This window comes from Nematolebias whitei, chromosome 20 (assembly GCF_014905685.2).
Source record: "Nematolebias whitei isolate Nwh7 chromosome 20, NemWhi1, whole genome shotgun sequence".
NCBI classification, from domain to species: domain Eukaryota; kingdom Metazoa; phylum Chordata; class Actinopteri; order Cyprinodontiformes; family Rivulidae; genus Nematolebias; species Nematolebias whitei.
Genome location: NC_056517.1, coordinates 26,789,225 through 26,794,666, shown reverse-complemented (window position 1 = coordinate 26,794,666; position 5,442 = coordinate 26,789,225).

Here is a 5,442-nt window from a genome sequence, read left to right as displayed (position 1 = left end):
CTGAACAATTATCTGCAGCACAGAGTCAGTGAATGTTTTATAATGGCGGCTGCGTTAGTTTAGGAGGCAACCTTTAATTTCACTATAGTTTCTGCTGAGATTCAAACAAAGGGTCCTGATTCTCCTTCATGGATTCACAAACCGCTCAGATATGTCTCCTCGGAGAGCTCGTGTTTATTTTCCTGAAAATTAGAGTTCTGACCAGTCAGACAATATAAAGTTATTTGAACTTTCATGAGCAAACTGTGACAGATTTCCTAATAGATCATTATGAATTATTAATAATAATGTTTTTGTTGTGTTTCCCTTTTAAGTCAAGCTTAATCTTTTTAGTAATGCTGATATGTTGATGTCTTATAGACAACTTTTGATTTTACTGCAAATTGTCCCCCCCCCCCCCCACTTCCCTTCACAAAAAGAAAAGCAAATTGTAACAAAATGCATCCAATTAGAGCTCTAAGAGTTTGGCACCCTGTGTGAATGTTCATTAGTCCCGTTAATCCAACTAATCAAGGGAGATCAAAACAACAAAAACACAACAAGTAAACAACACAAGATCAAATTGATTATGTGCAAAATACAAAGCTCCAGTTCAGTCATAACCTTTGTGTCCCCAGTCAACTAGCTGACTGTAAATATTCTGATTTATTCAACTGTTTTTTAGTTTTCTGTTACCCATATTCCAAAAACAGTGAAAGTACAACCAAACTAAACGTGTTACTAATTTAAACCTTATATATTTTATTTTAGAATGTACAATAACATGTGAAATTTCATTTTTGTAATTTTTTTAGATTTTTTTAAAATAGTGTTATGGTTATGAAGATCAGTTCCTCCAAATCCGAGGCCATGGTCTTGAGCCGGAAAAGGGTAGAGTGCCCTCTCCAGGTCAGGGAGGAGGTCCTGCCCCAAGTGGAGGAGTTCAAGTATCTTGGGGTCTTGTTCACGAATGAGGGGAAAATGGAACGTGAGATCGATAGGCGGATAGGTGCAGCGTCTGCAGTGAAGCTGGCGCTGTACAGGTCTTTCGTGGTGAAGAGAGAGCTGAGTCAAAAGGCGAAGCTCTAAATTTACCAATCGATCTACGTTCCTACCCTCATCTATGGTCACGAGCTTTGGGTTGTGACCGAAAGAACGAGATCTCGGATACAAGCGGCCAAAATGAGTTTTCTCCGCAGGGTGTCTGGGCTCACCCTTAGAGACATGGTGAGAAGCTCGATCATCCGGGAGGGACTCAGAATAGAGCCGCTGCTTCTCCACGTCGAGAGGAGCCAGTTGAGGTGGTTTGGGCATCTGGTTAGGATGCCTCCTGGACGCCTCCTGAGGTGTTCCGGACACGTCCCACCAGGAGGAGACCCCAAAAAAATAAATATAATGCCACTTGAATTGGTGATATGTCACTTTATCTGTGCTACTGATCACAAACAACAATGAGTCCAGCTACATATAGGAGGTGGAACACCTGGAGAGTTGGTGCAAGGATAATAACCTTCACATCAGTGTGAAGAAGACCAAGGAGATGGTCATGAACTTCAGAAGGAACAAACACACCTACACCCCACTGAACATAAGAGGATCTGTGTTAGAAGTGGTCTCCAGCTACAAATACTTGGTGTGCATCTGAATGACAACCTCAACTGGGGCAACAACACCACCAGTCTGATCAATTAAGCTCATCAGAGGTGTAGAATGAACATATTCTGTGATATATTCATAAATTAAACGGATTCTTTCATTTTTCTGGACTGGATAATATCGTGCATTGAATTATTAAAAACGTAACGTGAGACGTTAATTATCTTTGACCCATCAAAATGAATGTGGTCATTTATTAACAGAATCAAGTTTAACACATCACACATTTACATTAATTGGCAAATTGAAAATAACAACATGGCTAAGTTAGGCTAGTTTTACAAGGAGGAAACCATACGGCCATGGTTTCCCCATTTCAAACTGTACAACAGACATTTCTGGAAATATCTGGAATGATTTCTAGCAAAAAGAAGAGTTTAAAGATGGAAATTGAAGTTTAAGTTGAGAGAAAGGATGGATGAGGGAATGTGTGTCGGCATCAGAACGGCACCCTCCATTCGAACCCAGCTTTCCTCGGTACGCTCGGTAGTAAACTCGACTCATTACCTCTCTGACGATGAATCAGTGGAAACGGAGCTCCAGTTAAGCTACCGGTCCAGCGTCTCCGTAGGATGGCAGAGAACCGTCCGGAGTAGTGACGGTATTCCGTCCGACACAGGTTCACCTCTTAGTGGACTCACAAGAGGAGTGAGTCCGTCAGGAGTTCCACTCAGAGGTGGAAGATGTCATAATCCCACAAGACTCGGAAGAGCTCTGGATCATGTCGGGATTTTCCTGTTCTCCCAGCACTGGAGCTGCAAACGACTGAAGCCGGAGCCTGAAGCGACTCTCCACCCGACTCGACTCGACTCGTCTGAAAAACTCGTTTGAACTAGGAAGTACCGACATTTAAAGAGCTCTATTTCCGGTTCACTTGGGAGGTTCCTGATTGGTCGTTATCGACCAGACAGGGTGTGTTTTTGTGACGTAAGAGGTCACTAGGAGTCAGAAAAACAGAAAGAATGTTATGGAACAGATTGAAAATGTTTTTCAGACAGACGAGAGAAATATTTAGGCGAGTTGGAGGAAAACAGGTGCCAGCCTCTATATTTACGTCTGAGAGGATTTAAAACATGACAGTTCGTTCCAACAACTTGTTTTGCATTTGACTCCAACCTTGGACCAACTTACACTTGCTCATTCAAAGACAGAAAATCAGAAAATGCATAATTACTCTGTAACAGACCTTAACATGATTTCTACTTTGCATGAGGATTAAAATCATTATTACTGTTTCACAGTTGAATTAAAAATGATTAGTTCACTGCAACATCTAAAAATGGTTTGAACTAAAAACACTTTGATTATCAAACATTTGTAAAATAGTAATGATAACAGAAAAGAGAGTGTTCTTTCAATTGATCAGTGCAGGACACTTAAAAAGTCTTCTGGATGGACTTGATTTGTGTTTCTGGACTCAAATCAATGAAATGCAGTTCTTGTTCCAGGAAGGCCCCTCAAGGCCAGATTTGACCTGAGGTCTAGTTCACTACAGAGGATACTTCCTCAGATGGCTGAGACGAGTTGGTCTGGGAAGCTCAGTCCTCACCTCCTTCTACAGGTGTGCAGTGGAGAGCATCCTGTGCTCCAGCATCAACGTGTGGCATGGAGGCTGCACAGCTGCAGAAAGAAAAGCTTTGCAGAGAGTGGTGAAGGCTGCACATAAGTCTGTTGGAGTCAGCCTCCCCACCATCACAGACATCTACACCTCCAGATGCGGGAAGAGAGCCACCTGCATCATGAAGGACCCCACTCACCCAGCACACACTTTTTGCCCCGCTCCCCTCAGACAGAATGTTGAGGAGCATTAAGTGTAGAACCACTAGACTGAGGAACAGCTTCTACCCTGAGGCTGTTAGACTCATGAATATCTAACCAGGATAAACACTGTGAAAAATCACATCATGTTGTTGTTGATCTGTTTCATGTTGCTGCTGAACTTTTTCATGTTGCTGTGTTCATTCATGTTCATCTGCTCACACAAACTCATGTTCGTGCTGCTGTTTGGTGTATTAAACAACAAAGTCCATGCTCAATAATCCAGGTATAAAATCCAAAATTTTTCAGTCAGGTCATCTGGACAGTTTCTTTTTTTGTGCTGAAACATTTCGCCTTCGATCCGGAAGGCTTCATCAGTCAAGGACACACACAACATAAAACTGATTATTCCCCCAACAGCTTAAACCAAATGGTTTGTTCCACTTTGGAGAAGAACTCCCTGTTTTTCTTCAGGGGTCGCCACAGCGAGTCATACTCCTCCATTTCACTCTATCCTCTGCATCCTCTTTCCTCAATCCAACTACCTCCATGTCCTCTCTAACTGCATCCATATATCTCCTATTTGGCATTACTCTTTGTCTTTTTCCTGGCAACTGCATTTCTAACATCCTTCTACCAGTATACCCACTGTCCCTTCTCTGGACATGTCCAAATCATCTCAGTCTAGCCTCTCTAACTTTATCTCCCAGTTGTTCAACCTGTGCTGTACCTCTGATGATCTCATTCTTAATCTTATCCATCCTTGTCACTCCTAAGGAGAACCTCAACATCTTTATTTCTGTTACTTCTAATTCTTTCTCCTGTATTTTTGTCAATACCACTGTCTCCAGACCATACAACATAGCTGGTCTCACAACTCTTTTAAACTTTTCCTTTGACCTTTGCTGACACCCTTTAGTCACAAATCACTCCTGGAACTTTTCTCCATCCACTCCATCCTGCCTGGACTCTCTTTTTCAGCTCTTTACCACACTCCTCATTTTTCAGGACAGTGGACCTCCTGGTACTTGAACTCCTGAACCTTTGTGACTTCTGCTCCTTGTAGCCTCACTGTTCCACCAGCCTCCCTCTTATTCACACACATGTACTCTGTCTGACTTTCATTCCTCTTCTTTTAAATGCATACCTCCATCTCTCCAAGTTCTCTTCCACCTGTTCCCTGTTCTCACCACAGATCACAATGTCATCTGCAAACATCATAGTCCAAGGGGATTCCTGCCTGATCTCATCTGTTAGTCGGTTCATCACCAGAGCAAACAAGAATGGGCTCAGAGACAATCCTTGATGCACTCCCACACCCACTTTGACACACACTATTTGTCACTCCTACAGCACATCTCACCACTGTCCTGCTGTCCTCATACATGTCCTGTATCAGTCTAACATACTTCTCTGCCACTCCTGATTTCCCCATGCAATATCACACCTCATCCCTTGGTACACTGTCATATGCATTATCTAAATACACAAATACATAATGGAGTTCTCTCTGTACTTCTCCATCCACATCCTCAAAGCAAAGATGGCATCTGTGGCACTCTTTCTCAGCATGAAACCATAATGCTGCTCACAAATAGTCACCTCTCGTTTAAGTCTTGCTTCCACAACTCTCTCCCTGCTCTTCATTGTGTGGCTCATTAACTTAATCCCCCTGTAGTTGCTACAACTCTGTACATCAGCCTTGTTCTTAAAAAATGGGCACCAGCACACTTCTTCTCCATCCCTGAGGTATTTTCTCACCCTCAAATATGCCATTGAATATTTGAGTCAAAAAAACTCACTGCTATCTCTCCAAGACATTTCCAAACCTCCACTGGTATGTCATCAGGTCCTACTGCCTTCCCCTTCTTCATTCTTTTCAGAGCTTTTGGGACTTCACCTTCATTAATCTTTCCCACTTCCTGGTCCACAGTTTCTATGAATTCTAATCTTCTTTCTCTTTCATTCTCTTCACCTTAGCTACTCAAAGTACTCCTTCCATATTCCTGTCACACTCTCTTCACTTGTTAGAACATTACTATTCCTATC